This window comes from Macrotis lagotis, chromosome 4 (genome assembly GCF_037893015.1).
Source record: "Macrotis lagotis isolate mMagLag1 chromosome 4, bilby.v1.9.chrom.fasta, whole genome shotgun sequence".
Lineage (NCBI taxonomy): Eukaryota > Metazoa > Chordata > Mammalia > Peramelemorphia > Peramelidae > Macrotis > Macrotis lagotis.
In genome coordinates, this window is record NC_133661.1 from 6,104,997 (window position 1) to 6,127,474 (window position 22,478).

At 35.4% G+C, this 22,478-nt stretch overlaps 1 long non-coding RNA gene across 1 annotated transcript in view; it reads left to right on the top strand.

Annotated features, from left to right (window-relative positions):
* Positions 1 to 251: 251 nt before the first annotated feature.
* The window catches only part of LOC141522945 (uncharacterized), a 56,450-nt gene continuing 34,223 nt past the window's right edge, over positions 252 to 22,478 (top strand). The window contains exons 1-2 of the long non-coding RNA XR_012478257.1: positions 252 to 428; positions 15,522 to 15,564. This is a non-coding gene — a long non-coding RNA (uncharacterized LOC141522945). The remainder of the gene's footprint in view (positions 429 to 15,521; positions 15,565 to 22,478) is intronic.

Sequence of the window (22,478 nt, forward strand, 5' to 3'; positions counted from 1 at the left end):
TGGACCCTCAGCATGGGCCTCATGAGAGCCGCTGTCCAGAATGACCTCTGGGAGCCTGGCCAGCCTTTTGGTAAGATAGCCACACTCTTTCCGAGCCTTCCTTGGACCCTCTCCTGCTGTTAACTGCCTGGGAATAAGCAGGAGAATTCCAAGGGAGGGGTTGCCACGGCAACGGCAATCTCATGGAAGGTTTCAGAAGTTTTGCCTCCTACTCATGGTTCTGTAGAATTCAGAAAGCAGAAGGAATAAAAATGAGTGCTAATTATCTGACCTGAATTTGCTGTGGTGGGCAGAACAAAGAGGAGCGCTGCAGACTGACGTGTGGTCCTCATTCCTTGGCAGATATACCAATTGCCTTCCCACTGTGGGCCCATTCTTCCGGTCCATGGCAGAGGAGGAAGTCCAAGCGTCTCTTATCCTCATTTCAGGTAGGCTCAGTTGGGAGGGTAGATTAGGGGTCAGCCTTTCTTGAATATGGTAAGGCGGAAGGGTCTTGGGCTGGAGACAGTCTCAGCTACTTCCTGCCTTTGTCACCTTGGGAAAGTCACATCACCTCTCCAGGATTATGCTTCCTCACCTGTAAATTGAAGGTGTTTGAATCAGCCTTGAAGAACCATTTAAAACTGTCTTATAACCCTGTTATAGTTCTTTTTTGAGCAATAACTAGTGATATGATCCTCTACAAGTTTTATTTCCTCCTCCATCTTTTCTTCCTTTCCCCTACACACACACACACACACACACACACACACTTATACACACACACAATCGTAAAATGTACAGTGGTCTGTCCTAGGAGATAGGGAGACACAAATTTAGTCCTTAATGCATGAACAAAATGTGCCAAATCACTAATAATAAGAGAAATACAAATGAAAACAACCAGATGTTTGATTTCATACATAAAGAAATGGCAAAGATGACAACATAAAGCAGTAGTCTATGTTGGGGGGTTGTGTGAAGACAGGCATGTTAGTATATTTTTGTTGAAACTGCAATTTGGTACAATTTGGAATTCTTTGGCATATTCACCCCCTTTGATGAAGTGATTTCACTACCCAGCACATAATCCAAGGAAGTAACTGGAAAAAAAGACTTCATACACACTATAATAATAATAATGATAATGATAATAATAAATAATAACACCTTTTATGGTAGTAAAGAATTGAATACATAGACAGATGTCTATCAATTGGAGGAATGGCTAAATACATTATTTTGCATAAATGCAATGGAATTTTATTTTGTTGTATGATAAGATGAGTATGATACCTCCAGAGCAGCTTGGAAGGGTTTACAGGAGCAGATGCCAAGAGAAATAAATAGATGTAGGAAAGTATTGTCCATAGAATAGGAGAGTGGTCAATCAAGACTGAGTGAGGAGTTTCAGGAAGGGTCTGATTCCAGAAAATGGAGAGGACCCAGTTCAACAATTCCAGGCATTCATGGGCATCCTGTACCTCTTTTCTGTCTATTTATTTATAATGAAGAAAAATCCTTTTAGTTGGTTGGTCAGTCAATATTGAGAGTTTTTTCCCAAAGATTCCCATGGGGATGCCTCAAACTGTCTCCATTCTCTGGTTATGTTCAAGTGAACCAAATACTCCATGTGAGGAAAGGATCCTAGGTGCCCTTTCACCCAGGCTGCATCCTGGAGATGTTATCCCAATGAAGCTCCTATTTCTGTTGTGTCTTTTCCTTTTGGCTTTCTGGTGACGTAGCATCAGATGGCAATCTGATGAGGTTTGAAAATCTCATGCAGTTGGCTGTCAGAGAATCAGAAATTGAAGTCTAAATCTGAAATTTCTTGGAGTTGAGCCCAGAGAGCATGACCTGCCAGATCCAGCCCTTCAGTGACTTTGATTTGGCAGAGGAGATGCCATTTTCTGAAGTGAGTTTGTCCATTGACCATACCACATTGAAAAGTGAATTTAGTTGGTCAAATGATATGTGGCATCTTCTATATGTTTATGCCCTCTCTCCCTAAGGACCAACATACCTCCTGGTTTGAATAATATGTTTTCTCCACCATTCCTGCTCTATCTTCTCAGAAAATGCCTTTTGTAAATCTAATTTATGTTAATTGATGAAATGATTTTGGAGCACTAATCACTGGGCCAAATAATGACATAGAGGAGATACTAAGTTTAACTGGTGACTAATTTTGGAGAATTCCTACTGGAATGGGATTTGAGCTGATGACATTATAAATATTCCCAACCTCTTTGAGAAATCCCCAGGCATTTGAGTGGAATATGTAGTCTTGTTCCGAGAACTCAATTAGCCAGAGTAAGTAGGAGTTGGGCTTAGGACTCCCAGATCTTATTTGAGGTACAGTTGTAGTATGTATGAAGTGTGTATGACAATTTAAGTAGAAAGAAGATCAATTGTAAAACAATAGAAACTGAATGTTTTCAATAATAATGATCACACTTTGATCCAAAGAAGAACTAAGAGAAGATATCTCTTCCCCCTATCTTTGGCTGAGGTGAGAATGTATGGGTGTGGAACATTGCTTTATCAATACGTTTATTGAATTTGCAGAATTTTACAAAAATTAGACTTATTTTGCATTATTTATTATGAGATATGGTTCTCTGGTAGGCAATGGGGAATGGAGTGTTTTAAAAAAAGAAGATAGCAATAAAGTCTCTTTAAATTGATAGTAAATATTTATCAAATGTCTACTCTGTGATGGGTAATATGCTAATTTCTGGAGATACAAAGAAGGCAAAGGACAGCCCTTGCCTTCAAGGAGCTCACAATCTAATCTAAATTGTTATCATGGGAATAAAATAAAAAATCTTCTGTTAGAAGACTACCTGATAAAGGTCTTAGCATATGGTTGGTTCTTAAAATGCTTAGTGATTGATTGATGGGGAAAACAATAAAGGGGCATCAGCCTTCTCCATCTTCATGCTCCAATCGACACTGAATTGGTCAGCTCCTTTTCGTTTTGGAATTTATAACATTTTGGTAAACTATTTACTGCATATTTATGATGAGGAATTAGGGATTCAAAAAAGACTTATCAACTCCTGCCCTCAAGGAGCTGAATTTCTCTTTTGGAAATGCAACATGAATTGTTGCCATAGAAGTGAGGAATGTTGAAGATCCACACTAAGCAACTGCAGTAAGATCCATGATGGAGTAGACAAACTCAGGGCAACTGGGAGAGTGCTAACAAATGGTTGGGGGCAGGATCAGGAAAGACCTCGTTTAGGAAGTGGCCCTTATGCTGTCTCCCCAAGATAAGTGAAGGAATATTGACCTCTTTCTTCTCCTCATTCCGACCAGCTTCTGGCTCTACTCTTAAGTTTGGCCTGGCATTCATCTATGTTTATTTTTCTTGTATTAATGTTTTTCTTTTTTAGTGAGACTACTTGTTGTTTTTGGATGGGATGAAAAGTTTCATTCTATGTTTCATTTCTTCTGTCTCATGTTTGGGCACAAGGTAGGTGCTTCATTAAGTTGCCTAGTTTGAGTGATGAACTGATAAGGAGGGGAAGATCTCATTTGTGTATGTTGAATTTTTGACATGTTATTTAAGAAGGGAGAGAGAGAGAGAGAGAGAGAGAGAGAGAGAGAGAGAGAGAAGAGACGAGACAAGCGGAATGTGACCAGATGCACCATTGTCCCAGATCTGGTATTTCACTGATGTTAAACATTTCTATTGAGGAAAAAAAAAATTCTTCATCAAAGCAAATCAGATAAAATATAAGGGAAAAAATCGTGGCAAGTGGGCTACATTCATTGTCTCCTAGCATTTAAAGGACTGTTAGATGGAAGAGAGGTCAGCCTTGCTCTATTTTGAGAACAGATAAAGCAGAATTAGGAGTAATGAGTGCAAGTTGCAAAGAGGAAATTGATTGCTTTTTCTGTCAGGACAAAGCAAGGTTCAATGAGTGCATGGTTCAATGGCTTCATGGAATCGGGGTGGGCTCTGGCTCCCTGGAGGTCATGAGCAAATCCTAGATGTCCACTGCAGAAATGATCTGGCCCCTACTATATCTACTTCTTAAAAACTTCTCTTAAGTTTTTCCTACCTATTCCATGGTTTTCTTTCTGTTTCCTGAGTTCTAATTCCTCATACACAAAATGACTTACATGCAAAGATGTTAAAATAATTGTACATATATAATTTTTACCAGACTGTTCACCATTGAAGGAAAGGTGGTAGATAAATGTGTAATTTAAAAATATGCCAGTCAATGAATGTTGAAAACTTTATAACATCTATTAGGGAAAATAAACTAAAGTATCAATTTTTTAAAATGGTCTGATCCCTAGTGGTTTCTTGATCAGATCTGGAGGGAGCCAAGACAACTATCAGAATATTTCCCAGCTCCATGATTACCATAAATTAAACTTTAAGTAAGAGGTTCAGAATCAGCATATTCAAGAGAACAAGAGACGATCCTTCTTGGGTCACTCTGAGAGGCAAAATGATTCCTTCCCTGAGCACACACACAAATGTTCTCATATCCATGTATCCCCCATATACACATAGATTTCCTTACACATACTGATGGACATACACTCACAGAGATTTATAAATACCAACTCACATACATGCACACATACCCACTTACATATTGACTCACTTATGTACACTCATGTTATGATTCATATGTAGCCACTCACAGACACAGGCAATTACATGCACATAGACACCCATACCTACTCTCACATATGTGCACAGCCAGCCTTCCATTGACATCCATATTCATACCCTTTGTAGCAGATTATTTAGAGGGCTATCATGGTGGTCCCACACGTTCCCCAAATGAGTTTTCTCTATAGACAGAAATTCCCTTGCGAAGGAGGCAAGCATGTTAACCAAGCTGACAGTCTGATGGAATCCCCAGAGTTCCCCAATTACCTTCAGCAAGCACCGGGGAACCAAAGAATTCCATTACTTGGGCCGTCATATATCTTCAAGCATGGATAAATTCTTTTTGTGTGTGCTGTTTTTTGGGGGGGAGGGTATATTTCTTTTTTAAAACTCAACTTAGTTTTTCAAGGGCCCCCTCTTGCTGATAAATCTTTAATATCTCCTATTCAGCTTGGGAATTTGCTTTCTGAATCTCTGGACTGAAGAAAAAAAGGGGATCACCTTGGCAAAAACTTGGCTTATGATCCAAGTCTGGAAATCATTTTCCATGAAGCCACTCAGTAGCACTTGTGATAGCCATAATCACAGAGATAGGCTCAAGTCAGCCAAGCCACAATTGTGAAAAGTAAGTGTTCAGACACAAGCCCAGGCCCTCCCAATTAAGGCCTCTGGATAGACCTAACAAATCATGATCTACAAATGCCTCTATTGTAGGGTCTTAACCTTTTAGGTTGCCATTAAACTGGAAAGAACAGCTCATGTTAGAAATAATTACTGCTGATAATGAATACAATTAAGCATAAAAGAATCTCAATACCTCGGGTACCATTTGTGCAGTCAGAAATAGCCTCATATTTTTCCCTTCCCAGATGTTACAATAATGGTGTCAACACTTTTATTTCTTTGTCCATAAGCTGAAAATTATGGCAGTTTCATAAATTGCTAACGTGCTCCGAAGATGCCGGCCCAGCTGCAGTGCACATGAGTTTGGGCTTCTGCTCGGGCCTCATGTTTCACCATGACCTCAGTTTCCTGTGCTGAATAGGAACCCATGCGAGGAAGTACTTGTAAAATGGCTTTTGAAGAGGGGAGTTATGAAGAGGTGCTGCCTCTTCAAACATCTGTTCCACCCATTACACCCCAAGAGCTGCCGCCAGCGGACAGTAGGGGCAAGGACCATCAATAAATTAAGCATCTCCAGGGATTGCCCTCGCCAAGCTTGACTGGAGCTGCCCAGATCCCAGGGCCCATTGGAATCATGCAGAAAGATGGGGAAGAAGAAGAAAACAGAATCTTTGTCTTAATCTATAAAACCTGGGCTGGGCTAGGAGCTCATAATGTGTGGGGAGCTGAGGTTCTTTTTGTGGCTGAAGGGCTTCTTTGTCAAAATAGAAGAAATCTTCAATGGCCAATGAGTGGATATTAATGGCTGCTCAAGAGAATGGGATTTCAGCTCCCTTTAGGACTTCCAGAGACTGACTTTGTTTTCCAGTGACCCATTCTTTTTCATAATACTGCCTGAAAGAAAGTAAATAAAATGTCATCCAGCCTAAGTACATCATTTATTGATGGTATAAATGCTGAAATCATATATTTATTATGTCTGGAATCTAATCCTCCTAATTATGTCCGGGGCAACAGCACAGATGTGGTCAAATGGACACAGCCATTAATTATATAAAGGGAATCAGGGTATTCAGATGAAAAGGTGCTTTTTATCCCCCTCTCTTTTCTCATTTATGTTCCAAAGATTAGGATACATGTAGCAAGCTTATTCTTCAGTATTTGGAAATGTCTGGACTGGGGGGGGGTACTTCCTTATGTGGATTACAAACCAGTCATGCCTTATTGTCTCCTGTCTTCTTTGTTGATGTCTCCCTTGAAAGTCTACCCAGATCATCTACCTCGCATGCTAGCGTCTGTCTAATGTTTCTTTTAATATTTTAAGGGTAACCTTACAGTACTGAGGCTAGTCATCTCTCATTCACTGCTCTGACAAGATCACTGACCCACCTTATTTTCTGTTCATAAATATCCTTAATTATTTATTTTATTCAATTTCCTGCTTGAAAATCATATAGCAATGAACTGCATCTTGTGCAAAGCCACTGGGAAGTCACTCAAGTAGCTTTTCTCAAGTTCCTACAATATGCTGTATTTTGTGTTAAGGGTTGAGTTCCAAAAGACTGGACAAAAAAGGGAACTCAGTGTGACAGAATACAACCTATGATCAAAAACAGGATAAATTGGGAGTAATCTCAGAGGACTGGAATTAAGATGGAGGAAGACTGGGAAAGTTTTCTTGAAGAAGTTGAAACTTGAAGAAATCCATGGAAGGGGAAGGCAGAGATGATGCGAGAAAGAATTCTAGGAATGGAAGAAAATCCATGAAAATGCTCAGAATCAGCAGATGGAATGTTGTGGTTGGGAAAGATCTGGAAGGCCAAGATGACCAGTTTACAGAGAACATTGGAAGAGAGTAAAACATAAAAAGCCTGGAAAAGTTAGAAGGCACCCCAGTTGGCTATTGCAATAGATCATGTCTGAATGAGGATCTGAAACAAGGTGGTGGCAATGACAGAGGAGAGAAGGACTACCTATATGACATACCATGAAGGTAAAAAATGCCAAAATTGGCAATGGATTATAATAGGAGGAAGAAGTCAGAATGGAGAGGTGAGGATGACAATAAGGCTGCAAGCTGGGATGACTTAGAGAATTGGAAGTTAGAGAATAAGAAGTTAAAAACAGAGGAAGGTTGGGAAAAAAAGATCAAATATTTAATTTTGCATATTTTAATTTAATATTTCTATTAAATATCCAGGCTGAGAAGTTTAATAAGCATTTGGAAATATGAGGCTGAACAAGTTCATCTGAGAGCCATTTGTATAGAGTTTTCCATATTTTCCAGTCATCTATCATCTAGATTCTGCTGAGATCATTGTATTTCAAAATGCATTAAGAGAATATTTGTGCTAAAAAGATGGTGATTTGTGGCAACAAGCAATTTGGGAGCACCAAACACTCGGTGTAATTTCTCAAAATCAAAGGAGATTGTTCTACAGTAGAAAGCGACAGAAGACCAAGTTCAAATTGTAACTCTAAATGGTAGTAAGTGTGTAACTTAAACAAGCCCCTTAACCTGCATTTCATCATCTATCAAAATGATACAGTGTGGAGGTGGAGTCAGAAGGTGGAAAAGAGGCAGAGGCTCACCATAACCCTCCCAAATTTTCTTCCAAACAATTTTAAAATAAAGCCTCAAAACAGAATGTGTAGCTCTATAATCAACATGGAGTTGGGATAAAACAATTTTCTTCCCCAGGCCAACTTGGAATGTCATCAAGAAAATTCTATCTCACTAGAGTAGAGTGGAGTGCAGTCTAGTACAGGCAGCACCCCTGAATCAGAGACTGTGGCAGCTTCTACAGCTCTTAGCCCCACAGAGGTGAAGGGGGACAGGCAACTGGTCAGAAGGAGATTTCAGGGTACCCTTTGATGGTACTGGGTGAAGAACTCTTTCTATTGTCGATAAGCATTTGTAAAAGCAAGGTCCAAGAGCAAGGAAAAAGCCTACTGTATAGGTGCTCATGGCCCCAAGAGGAGTGGACTCCTTGTTCAAAGTTCTAGAACAATCATTCACAGATTAGATTGCAGACCAGGGACAACAGAATTAGAAACACAATGACCCCACAGCTTCTTAGATCTTATCTCCTTAGAAAACTCAAAATGCACAGACTTCCAAAACTAGATCTGAAAATAGCAGCATAAAAGCACGAAACTTGGGGCAATGCCCCCTCCACACTGGAATAGGAGCCTAAATTTAATAGAAAGGTAAAAGCCAGGAAATAAACTAGAAAAGTAAGCAAAAAATTAACCTGCTCATAAAAAAAGTTACTATGACGAGTGAAATAAAGAGACAATACAGAAGAAGATAATGAAATAAAAGTAACCACATTCCTGGCACGAGTAATTCCTGCAAAAGGTCACAAGGGATTTTAAAAATCAAATAAGAAAGATAGAGGGAAAATTGGAAAAATAAATGAAAGGAATATAAGAAAATTATGGAAAAAGAACAAACAGTTTGGTAAAAGAGGCACAAAAATCTACTGAAGGGGGGGGCTAGGTGGCACAGTAGATAGAGCACTGGCCCTGAAGTCAGGAGTACCTGAGTTCAAATTCAGCCTCAGACACTTAATAATGACCTAGCTGTGTGGCCTTGGGCAAGTCATATAACCCCATTGCCTTGCAAAAACTAAAAACAAATCTACTGAAGACAATGTTTTAAAAAGCAGAAGTAGCCAAAAAAACTTGAAAAAGAGATACAAAAATTCACTGAAGAAACTATATCCTTAAAAATTAGAATTAGGAAGTGGAAGCTAAATGACTTCATGAGACATCAGGTAGCAATCAAACAAATTCAAAAGGGTGAAAAAATATGAAATATTTTAGAAAAATCAACTGACCTGGAAAATAATAGATTCAAAAAAGATAATTTAAGAATCCATGGAGTACCAAAAAATGAATGCAGATAACACATTTCCATTTATAGTCAAGGAGAAGTGTCCTGATATTCTAGAGCCTGAAGATAAAATAGAAAATGAAAGAATCTGCAAATCACCTTCTGAAAAATATTGCAAAATGAAAATTCCCTGGAGTAATAGAGCCAAATTCCAGAGTTTTCAGGCCCGGTTAGAACTTTTTTCAATTAGCCAGAAAGAATCAAAAAGATATCAGGGAGTCATAGTCAGGATAATATGAGATTTAACTTTATCAGCAAAGAATCAGAGGACTTTTAATGTGATATTCTGAAGAACAAAGGGCCTGGGATTACAATCAAAAATCACCTTTAATGCTTCAGGTGAAAGATAGATATTTAATTAGAGATCTTTCAAGTATTCCTGATAAAGAGAGGATAACTAAATAGAAAATTCGATGCATTTCAATGCAAGAGTCATGAGAAGTAAAAGAGTACAAATGAAAATGATTCAGTTTTAAAGGTTATATTGTTTATATTCATATGTGGAGGATGGTATTTATAACTCCTGAGAACCTTATCATTATTAAGGCAATTAGAAGGAATATACATTAACAAAACTGACTATGGTGGAATAATTAAAAAATAAAATTTAGGGGTGGGGATGTACTGTACTCTGTACAGAGAAGGTAAAGGGAGGAAGAAAGACAAACTATCTTACATAAAAAGATATGAAAGGAAGTTCTATTGTGAAGAGGAAGATGGGGGGGTTAAGCAATGCTTGAAACTTTATCTCATTGGAATTGGCTCAGAAAGGGAATCACATATACAATGAATTGTGTACAGAACTCTATCTTGCCCTATGGTCAGAGGGTGTGATAATAGGAGGGACTGAAAAATGAAGGGAAGAAGGGGGGGGTTCTTGGGGAATGGAAACAAAAGCACTCTGTTTTCTTTTAAAATCAAAATGATAATCTGTTTATTTTTTGTCTTAATAGTATTTAATTTTTTCAACTACATGGAAAGAGAGCTTTGGACATTCATTTTTATAAGATTTTGAGTTCCAAAATTTTCTCCTTTTCACTTCCACCTCTTCCCTCCATAAGTCATCAAGCAATCGATTTTATGTTTTATACATGTAAAATCATGTCAAATATATTTCTATATTAGCCCTATTGTGAAAGAAAAGTTAGAACAAAAAGAAGCAAAACAGAGAAAAGAAAGAACAAATAAAATTTTTTAGAAAGTGATTTTGAGGGGCGGCTAGGTGGCACAGTGGATAATGCACCGGCCCTGGAGTCAGGAGTACCTGGGTTCAAATCCAGTTTCAGACACTTAATAATGACCTAGCTGTGTGGCCTTGGGCAAGCCACTTAACCCCATTTGCCTTGCAAAAACCTAAAAAAAAAGTAATTTTGATCTGCTTTGATCTGCATTTAGACTCCATTGTTCTTTCTCTGGATATGGATGGCATTTTTCATCACAAGACTTTTAGAGTTGTCTTTGACCGTTGTCTTGCTGAGAAGAGCTAGCGTAGTTCACCATCCAACATCATTGCTGTGATCATGTACAATGTTCCTCTAGCTCTGCTCACTTCACTCCCCATCAGGTCATGGAAGTCTTCCCAGGTTTTCTGAAATCTTCCTGCTCATCATTTCTTATACAATAATAATATTCCATTCCATTCACATCCCACTACTTGTTCAACTATTTTTCAAGTCATGGAGAATTTTCAATTCTTTGCCACCAAGAAAACCAAACAAAACACCTTTTTTTAAAGTTTTTTTTGCAAGGCAGTGGGGTTAAGTGGCTTGCCCAAAGGCACACAGCTAGGTCATTATTAAGTGGCTGAGGTCAGATTTGAACTCAGGTACTCCTGACTCCAGGGCCAGTGCTCTATCCACTGTACCACCTAGCCGCCCCCAAACAAAACACTTTTTTAGGGGGAACAAGGTGGAAGGAGATAGAAAATGATATACAGAGGGAAAATAAGATGAAGGGAAATACTGAGTTCATAATTATAGTTGTGAATTTGAACGGGATGAACTCACTCTTTAAATGACAGTAGATGGATGAATGGATTTAAAACAGAAGTCTGCAATATGTTGTTTACAATCAACACACAGAGACACACACAGCGAAAAGTAAAGGGGCCAGAATAAAATCTATTACTCTTCATTTGAATTTAAAATTAAACAAAAGCAAGAGTGGCAATTATGATCTCAGACAAAAGAAAAGCAAAAATAGACTTAATTAAAATACATCAGTAAGAAAACTGCAGGTTAATAAAAAGGTACTATAGAAAGTGAAGCAAGAGACTTACCAAGCATATATGCATAAATGGTATTGCATCCAAATTTTTAAAGGAAAAGTTAAATTAAGTACAAGAAGAAATAATAAAACTATTCTAGTAGGGAGCCTTGATTTTCCCCCCTCAGAACTAGATAAATCAATGTAAAAAAACAAAAAAAAATTAAGAAAATGACTAGGATTGTAAGAAAGTTAGATAAGACATCCCTCTAGAGAAAAAGTGGGCCGTTATAGTCATGGGATAAAACCCCCTCACCCACAAATGCAGAAAAACAAGAATATTAAATGAATTCTCTTCAGATTCTAATTCTATGAAAATTACATTTAACACAGGACTATAAAACGTAGACTAAAAATTAATATCTAATTCTAAAGAATAAATGGGTCAAAGGACAAATCATAGAAACAATCAACACTTTCATTAAAAGAATGGCAACAATGAGACAACATATCAAAATTTATGGGATGCAGCCAAGATAGCACTTAGGGCAAAATTTATGTCTCTCAATGTTTACATTACTAAAAAGGAGGGAAAAAACAACAGACCAATGAATTGAGCACACAACTAAGAAGAAAACTTGGAAAGAACAAGTTAAACATTCTCAATTAAGTACAAAATTGGAATTTCTGAAAAATTAAAGGAGAGTTTAATAAAACTGAAAAAAAACTTTGAACTAATAAAAATAGGGTCTGATTTTATGGGGGGGGGACCAAAAGTATATAAACCACTGTTTAATTTAATGTTAAAAAAGAAGGAAGAAATACAATTACCAATAAGAAAAATGAATTTACCACCAAATAAGATGAAAGTAAAGCAATAATTAGGCACTATTTTGTTGAATAATATGCCAAAAATCTAATAATCTAAGTGAAATTAATATTAATAGAAATTAACATTTGCCCAGATTAAGAGAAGAGGTTATTGGATTTTTAAATAAACTTATCTCAGGAAAAAATACATATTGAATAAGCCATATGGATTCACAAGTGAATTCTATCAATCATTTAAAGAATAATTAATTAAAATACTATATTAACAATTAGGGAAAATAGTTGGAATCCTAACAAATTCCTTTGATTTCCTAAATATGATGCTGATATCTAAACCATAAAGAGCAAAAACAGAGAAAGAAAACTATAAGTCTTAATGGATATTGATGCAAAATTCTAAATGAAATATGAGTAAAAAGAGGAATTACAGAAATATATACCAAAGATTATAAATTAAAACCAAGTGGGATTTATATAAAAATGTAGACAGGTTCAAAATTAGGTGAAAACTAAATGACCTTAATAACAAAATGAGCAAAATTATATGATTCTCTAAAAAAATGTAGCAAAATATTCAACACTCATTCCTATGAAAACACTAGAAAGTATAGGAATGCAATGAGCATTAAAATCATAAGTACTAGCTATCTAAAAACCATCAGCAAGCATACCTTTAATAGAGATAAGCTAGAAACCTCAATAAACTCAGGAGTGAAGCAAGGGTGCCTGTTATTACAAATATAGATATGTTAGCTATAGCAATGAGAAGAAAAATAAATTGAAAGAATTTAAATAGACAACGAGGAAACAATGCTATCATTTTTTTCAGGTAATATGAGGATATACTTCAAGATTTCCAGATAATCAATTGAAAAGATGCAGTTAAAACAACAACTTCAGCTAACTTGTATGTGGGGCAATTAATCATCAATATTTTTGTTATATCACCAGCAGCAAGAGCTAGAAAGAGAAAGTGAATTTAAAATAACTGTAGATAACATAAAATATTTGGGAGTGTACCTGTCAATATCAACCCAGGAATAATAAGAACAAAGTAAAAAACACTTTTCATACGAATAAAGTGAGATCTAAATAATTGTAGAAATATTAATTGCCCATAGATAGGCCAAGTCAATATAATGAAAATAGTAATCCTAACTAAAATGATTTATTAATTCAGTGCCATGCCAGTCAAACTACCAAAACATTGCAGTGCTAGAAAAAAATAATAAAATTTATGTGGAAGAACAAAAGTTCAAGAATATCAAGGGAATCAATGAAAAAAAGTGAAGGAAGGTGGCATAGCAAACTAGATCTCAAAGTATATTACAAAGTGATGGTCATCCTGCCAATTTGATATTGGCTAAGAAATACAATGGTAGAACAGTGAAATATATTAGATACACAATACCTATTAGCAAATAAATATAGTAATTTAGTGTCTGACATATCGAATAAAAATTTGGGGACAAGCTCATTATTTGACAAAATTCTTGGAATACTGGAAAACAATTTGGCAGAAATTGAATATGGATCAACATCTTACATTGTATATCAGTATAAAGACAAAACAGCTACATGGTTTAGAAATAGAGTGATTCAAAAGAAAATTAGGGGAGCATGGCATATTTAAGTGTAAGATAATGAATAAGGGGAGAATTTATGTCTAGCCAAGAAATATAGAGCATTATTGGATGGAAAATGGGTACTTTTGGTTATATTAAATTAAAAAAGTATTGGACCACCAAAAGCAATGCACTCCAAATTAGAAGGAAAGAAGAAAATTTGGGAAAAACATTTTTGCAGGAAAAATCTCTGAAAAAAGTCCATTCCCTAAATATATAGAGAAGGTATTAAAATTTATGAAAATAAAAGTCATTCACCAGTTGATAAATGTCAAAGGATATGAACAATAAATTTTCAGTCATATGAAAAATGGTCTAAATTATTATTTAGTAGAGCTGATTGAAATAAAAACAACTCCGACCTATCAGAAAAGAAAAATAACATGTTGGATATGATATGAGAAAGTTGGATCACTGATGTATTCTAGCTGGAACTATGAAGGGATCCAAACATTCTGGAGAAAAATTTGAAACCATGCCCAAAGGGATATAAAACCAGCTCTACCCTTTGACCCAATGATACTAGTATGGGTCCATATCCCAAAGAATTTTTCTTTAAATGAGAAAAGGACCTACTTGTACAAAAACATTTATACCAGCATTTTTTGTGTGGTATTAAAGAATTAGAAATCGAGGAAATGCCCATCAATTGGAAAATTACTAAACAAACTGTGGTATATGATTGCTATGGAATACTATTGTGAAACGATGAGCAGGATATTTTCAGAAAAACCTGGAAAGACTTACATGAACTGATACAGAGTAAAGTAAACAGATCTAGAAGAACGTACACAATGCAGTAACAACAAATTTTATGATGACAAGCTGTGAATGACCTAGGTATTCCAGCAATGCAATGATCCAAGATAATTCCAGAGAACTTATTATGAAAAATATTAGCCATCTCTAGAGAAAGAACTGATGTTTTCTGAATATAGTCAAAGTACACATTGTTTTACTTTCTTTGTTTTTTCAAAGTTTTCTTTTGCAGAATGACTAATATGAAAGCATGTTTTACATGATTCCATATGCACTTGATCCCTAATTGTTTGATATTTCAAGAACAAAGGGAGGCAGAGAATTTGAAGCAATCTTTTTTTTTTAGGTTTTTGCAAGGAAAATGGGGTTAAGTGGCTTGCCCAAGGCCACACAGCTAGATAATTATTAAATGTCTGAGACCGGATTTGAACCCAGTTACTCCTGACTCCAAGGCCAGAGCTTTATCCACTACACCACCTAGCTGCTCCTGAATTTGAAGCAATCTTAAAAAAAAAACCTTAAAATTTGTTTTTTCATTTAATTTGAAACAGTAAATACTGCCTAAAACCTGACCTGAAAATAAAATAAAATAAAATCATATATATATATATACATATATATATACATATATATATATATGTATATATATATATATATGTTATAGGTGGCTTCTGCAATCTCTTCCAACTTCTATGTGTATTATCTAATTCCATTATGAACGCTATTCAATGTCCATCTTCAGTATTTTCAAAATTACACATACTAAAGGATTCACTTAGTAATTTGTCTATTTGGATACAATATGGATAAAGGGAGTTTCCTATCCCTTAATTTTTTCCATAGAGGATGGTTGGGCCCACCAACTAATTATTTTCATTGGATTCCATTGAATGAAATGGAATTAGCATAAGATCATTGCATTTGGAGAATTTCTTAACTCATAAAATATTCTTCTCTCTAGAGCCTGTCCAAAACTGCCTTCAATGATGTTGATTGACCCTTAGGTGAGTTTAGACTTTTTTTTTTGTTTCATGCCTTGCTCTTTGTTGGATCTGGGTTAACTAAAATTATCCCTTTGCCTGAATCTGCACTGAAATTTTGCATAATTTTAGCATAGATCAATATCCCTGAGGAGCATTAATGCAAAAATTATAAATAAAATATTAACAGAGGCTAAAACAACATTTCTCTGTGATCATGTTAGACTCATACCAAGAATACAGGGTTGGTGTAATAGTAAGAAAACTACAAATTTAATTAACCATAACAAAAATCACATAATTATATCAAAACATACAGAAAAAGTCTTTGAGAAAAATCCAACAGCCATTTTCTTAAAAATGCTAGAAAAACATGGACAGTAATTTCTTAAAAAAATTAAATACTGTATATCCAAAACAAATATAAGTTCCAAACATAAACATAACCTAAACATAATTTGTAACATCATACACCAGTTAGATAAACATGGATGATTACAAAGCACATCTATGGCAAGGAAAAGAAAATAACTTCATTACTAACAAAGAATAGGAAAGATGACAGACTATAAAATGAATCATTTTGATTATATAGAATTTAAAAGGTTTTACAGAAACAAATTCAGTAAAGATATGATTAAAAGGGGAAGAATTTCCTGGGGAAAGATTCTTGCAGCAAGTTTCTCTGAAAAAATTCTCATTCAAAAGCTATGTATGAAACTGTATCAAGTGTATATGAATAAAAGCCATTCCCCAGTTAATAAATAGTCTAAGATATGAACAGACCATTCTTAAGGAAAGGAACCCTGGCTCTCCATGGACATATAAAAATGCTTCAAAACACTATTAGAGAAAAGAAAATTGAAGGAATTCTGAGATTCAGTTTTGTATTGATCAGATTGGCAAAAATGTCAAAAAAGATAAAATTGCAATTTTTAGAAAGGCCAGAAAAGTAGGCATAGTGATGAACTTAAAATGAGTGTAACTGTTTTGGATAACAGTTTGAAATTATATACAAAGATGATTAAGCAATGCACACCTTTGAATCCAGAACTATCAGACACACAACAATGACAACAGCAATATCTTAAGTGTGCAAAAAATATTTGTAGAAACTTTCTATAGAGGCCAAAACAGAACTGAAAACTAAGAAAATGCTCAATTGAGGAATGGCCATGCTAGTTGTGATATAGCATTGTAATTGATGCTATTTTACTGTAAAAAGTGAAGAAAAGATGATTTCCAAGAGAGAGAAAAGGTCTTTTGAAATGTTGCAGAGAGAAGAGTAAAATCAAAAAACAATTCATACAATAACAGCATTATAAAGAGAAACCATTAAAAGTTATAATATCTATGATTCCAGAGGCATGATGATAAAATATTTTTTCCTTCTCTTACAGAAAAATGATGAATTTAGAGTGAGACAGATGCACTTTTGATTGGGCCAATAAAGGAATGTCTTTTGATTGATTATAACATGTCACTCAAAAGGAATTTATCTTTTTCTTCTCTTTTTGTGAAACTTAATCTCAGAATTCCTTTAATGTTCATTTCTCTAATAGTGTTTTGAAGCAGAAGAGATAAAAATAAATTTGTACTTGTTTAAAATTTTTATTTTATTTTTAACTTATGGAATAAAACATTTCCATATAAAATAATGGTTGAACGTGAGGGGATCTTCTAGTGGGGGATCTTCTAGTAATGTGGAATGTACTTTTAAATGAGGTCCTTATATTGATAATTTTATTTTATTTTGCCTTCTTACAAGAGATCTCACATGAAATGGGGATAATCTTTCATTATAGTCTAAAAACACATCAATAAATATTTTTAATGCATGTACAGTTGGGATACCTCAATTGAGAGGCTATATCTTATGTCACCAAGGTAAAAACTTACTGAAATCAAAATAAATTCCAATAAAGTAAAATCAATGAGACACAATGGGATCTTTAAATCGTTGCACATTAAATTCAGGTGTAACTGTGAAGAGGAAGTCTATAACAGAAGATTTGAAACAAAGATATTTCCGCTATTTCCTGGCGGCTCATTCAAGACCTTCTCAGTCCACGCCAGGGAGGACTCAACAGACTTAGCTTGATGATGATGATGATGATGATGATGATTTACTGATTTTTCTTAGAAGCATGACTGCTAGAAAGATGGGGCAAGAACTCTGCTCACAGAGCTGACTATTGCAGAGACAATGGAGTGAAGGAGATGAGAAAGAAGGACTGAGTGGATGTACAGATACCATGGAGTAGGGAGATGGTCAGGATGAAAGAATGGGAATTTCAAAGAGCAAAGAATGGGCATATCAAAGAGTGCTTCCCTCACAGGATTGTTGTGAGGATAAATAATACAGATAAAGTTCATTGTAAACCACAAATGCTGTAGAATGCTAGTTATTCTTATTATTATAATTTTGATAATGATGATAATCATCAGGGTCCTCAACACATAGACATTGGTGGAAGGAGGCAGAGGTGATTCTTAGCTCTTTTGTATTCCCGGATGTTCTTTCCTTTCTCAATTCACCACTCCTCCTCCCACCAAGTGGTATGATCCTTTAACTCTTTTGTCTCCATAACTGCTACCCTAGGGTCTTTCTCTCCTCATTGCTGAGTGCCTGGCATAGCACCCATCAGACTTGTACAACTCTATCTGTGCCTCATTTTATGTCCCAGTTACCTCCCCATCATCTGTCTGCTCAAAGACCATTATTTCCTTCCTCCACAAACATCTTCCAGTTGTGTAACTATAATCAAATAAATTCCCTCCTTGTTGAACTCACCGATCTGCCTCCCGATGGTTCTATGTATGTTCTCTGCCTATAACTTTGCCAGAAAAATATCTTTCCTTGCCTATTACTACCCTTTGTATCTTCTCAACTTTAGGGTTAAAGTGGAGTTGGAGGACAGAACTTTCTGTTTCTCGTGATTGGGTGTGTACTGAATACATACCATGTGCTTAAATGCCTTTAATTCATTTTAATCTTTTTATGAAATCAGATAGACATAATCTGGGGCAAGTCACTATTCCACTATTATCTTTTTGCATATAATATTTTGTCACTCTTGAAAATTAAATAGAAAAATAACTCTTTTTGAAATTGAGTAACTGCTATGATTTAAAGTGCATCTTCTCTTGACTGAATGAGAATGTCTTAGCTATAGCTCCAGTTCATAGTTTTGGTTTATTCCACCAGATCTTTCTATTCTGACAACTTTTCTTTTCACATAATTTATAGGTAATAGATATTTGGTGTAGTTATCTTTATTAAATTTGCAGTTTTTAAATATTTATAATGTTTTGCCTGGGTGATTGCAGCAAAAGTTTTGATTGTAATAAATGCCCATCTCTAGTATAATTTATGTATTAAATTTTCAAAAAAAATAATTTGGTCTATTTTTATAGTATGAAGATTTGATATCCATTAGCTTAGGAATGAACCTGAATGTCTAGTGTATCATTTTGACAACTGAGGCATGTTTTTCAAAGTATGATAGGTGCTAAATATTTACAACTTTCAGTGACAGATTGTTCTATTTCCATTACTGCTTCTGCTCTGTTTTTTTGTCCTTATCTTTTTTTTGGTGGAGTTCCTGCTGAAAAGTCAATTATTTTCCATTTTGCACTTCTAAAAGAAAAGATTGTCTCCTATGACATGTGTGTTGATTGCATAAGTATTCTTCCCGTGCAACTTTGGTTTGATATGAATAAGTCTCTCAGCCTATTCGGTTACAACTTTCTATTTGATATCTTTACATTTGATATGTCTAGCTTAGAGGAGACCAAAGCATTTGCCTCATCTTAGAGATCCCTACATCAACTCCTATTATTTTGTTTTTGCAATCATTGGGATGATGATTTGTTTTCAGTAGATAAATGTGAATATTAAATACTTTAGGGTTCTCGATACATTTGGATTTATTTTATTTGATATTAATGAATAAACAATGAGTTACATAGATGGTGTTGAGTAGAAGTTTTGTAGGAATCAACAAGAGAAAGATAAATATCTTGAAGTTTGGAGGTAGCTTTTTCAGCAATTGGCAAATTGTTAAATTATTCTTTTCACCTCTGGAACTTATTAACATGCCTTTTGCTTCTCCATGTGTTTCTCTCTCTCTCTCTCTCTCTCTCTCTCTCTCCATTATATATTATATATATATATATATATATATATAATATTATATAAATATATATTATATAGATAGATATGTATATATATATATGCATATATGGATATAAATATGCATGTGGATTTATAGATATCTTAAGTGATATAAACCATGATTCATTCATATAAAGTTTGCCTAGTTTAGTGGTCAGGACTTTCCTCCTTCCAGTCATTTCAGTAGGGAGAGCATTGGTATTTTAGATTTGTTCTGTTGTTATCTTGCTTTCCTTTAAGACTAGAAGATAATGGAGCATCACCTGGTTTGCTATTCTCTTTGATAAGCTAGCCATCAAAGCCAGTTTTGAGTAGGGTCAGTCTAAACTCCTGTACCATGCTGGCTACTATTATTTCTATTCACAATATTATCACATAGTACAGAGTGATGCTTCAGCTGGCAGTATCACTATCATCCAATTGGCTAGTATTACAAAGTTCCTGCCTCATCTCTACAGATAGCAGATTCCAGAAACACAATTGCCACTTATATCACCCTGGCTGCCATTCTCTTTGGTACTGACTCTCTCTCACTACCTGGATGATCCGTTGGACTTTGATGATGTCATTATTATCCTTGCTGTTGATAATTCCTCCTCCTCCTCCTCACATTATTCTCCTTTTTCAATAGCGAATAGTAATAATTCTGGGACTAACTTGATCTACTATGTATTCTAGTTATATGATACACATTTTACTATATACTGTTTACTCTAAAATTACAAAACCCTCCAGTAGCTTTGCCTAAAGGATCCCATGAAGAGTCAGACATGACTGAAACAGCTGAAGAATGGCAGCAGCAGCAGCAGCAACAACAATAGTAATAACAAAACAAAAACATATTCTACTCTACTCCTGGAGCAACTATGTGGTAGAGTGAAAAGAGGGCCAGGCTTGGAGTCAGGAAGATCTGAAATCAAACCCAGTCTCAGAAACTTACTAGCTCTGTGATCCTAGGCAAGTCACTTGACCTTTATTTGCCTCAGTTTCCCTATCTGTTACATGGGAATGGTAATAGTATCTATATCCCAGGTTGGTTAAATGGATCAAGTGAGATAACTTTAAAGCACTTATCACATATTAAGTGCCATAAAATGTTAATTATTAATAAATAATTATTACTATTCATTTGTATTTACTGTCTATACTCAACTAACCATGAGGACAAAATCATTGGGTTCTGTAGTTAAATAAGGTGGAGAAAAATCAGGAAGTTGTCTGAGTTCTTCCAAGTATCCTTCAGAAACAACATTAGAGCAAGTCTTTAAATGGATTCTGGAGTTATAGAATCCACAAAAAGATGGAGTGAAACAATTTTCCAGCTTAAGATATCTCAGGAGGACTTCAGGAAAACTCTGTCTCACTTAAATAAAAGGGGAACGCAGCCCAGGACAGGTGGGATGTGGACAAGTTGGTGGGAAAGGCTTCAGCACAGATCCATCTCAGCTCAGCGGATCAGCTGCAGTACAAAACCAGCCATGAGACCTCCAACCCCAGCACAGAAGGCAGATTGCAAGCCCTGGAACCCCAGCAAAACAAGCTCAATGGGCAAGCTGCCAGCACCTGAGGCCCCAGTATGAAAAGCCAGTGACCAGACACCCAGTCCCCAACATAGGAAACTTGGGACAGTGCCCACTGTGTGCCAGGAGCATAGCTCAACTTTAAAAAAAAAGATAAAAACCAAAACAACAAATGAACAAAAATACCAAACAACCCTAACCATGAAACACTACTGTGTCAATGGGGAAGATCAAAATACAAATTCAGAAGAATGTCAAGCCTTTAAGTGGATATGAATTGAACTTAAGCTTGAAAACTCCTATTAAAAGGGTTAAAAAAAAGAATTTTAAAAATCAACTAAGAGAGGTAGAAGAAAAATTGGGAAATGAAATCAGAGTTATGCAGAACAATGAAAAAAAGAGTCAATAATTTGGAAAGGGAAGCACAAAAATTTACTAAAAAAAACCGAATTCCTTAAAAATAAAATTGGCCAAATGGAAAAAAAAATCCAGTGAAGAAAACATCTCTTTAAAAAATTTACAGTTAGGGTTAGAGTTGGAGTAAGTTAGGCTTGAGGGTTAGGGTGATGATTAGAGTCAGGTAAAATGTATCAAATTGGAAAAAATCCACTGAAGAAAACAGTTACTTTAAAAATAGAATTGGCCAAATGGAAAAGAAGATACAACGCCTAACTAAAGAAAGTAATTCCTTAAAATTTAGAATTAGTCAAATGGAAATAATGACTATATGAGACATCAAGAATCAGTTAAATAACATCAAAAGAATAAAATTATGAAAGAAATATTGGAAAAACAACTGACCTGGAAAATAGAACCAGTAGAGACAATTTAAGATTTAACTGCCTGAAAGCCATGATAAAAAAGCCTAGAAATCATCTTTCAAGAAATTATCAAGAAAAATTATATCCTGATATCCTAGAACCAGAGGGGAAAAGAGTCTTTTGAATGAATCCACTTTTCATCTTCTGAAAGAGATCCCCAAATGAAAACTCTAAATTTCAGAATTATCAGCTCTAGGAGGAAAATATTGAAGGCAGCTAGAAAGAAACAAATACCAAGGAATACAGTAAGGATTACACAGAATTTAGCAGCTTCAACAATAAAGGATCGGAGGCATTGGAATATGATATTCAGTATAGTAAAGGAATATAGATTACAACTAAGATTCATGACTCAGTAAAATTCAACATATTATCTGTCTCTGGGGAAAAGATGGACATTCAATTAAATAGGGGGATTTC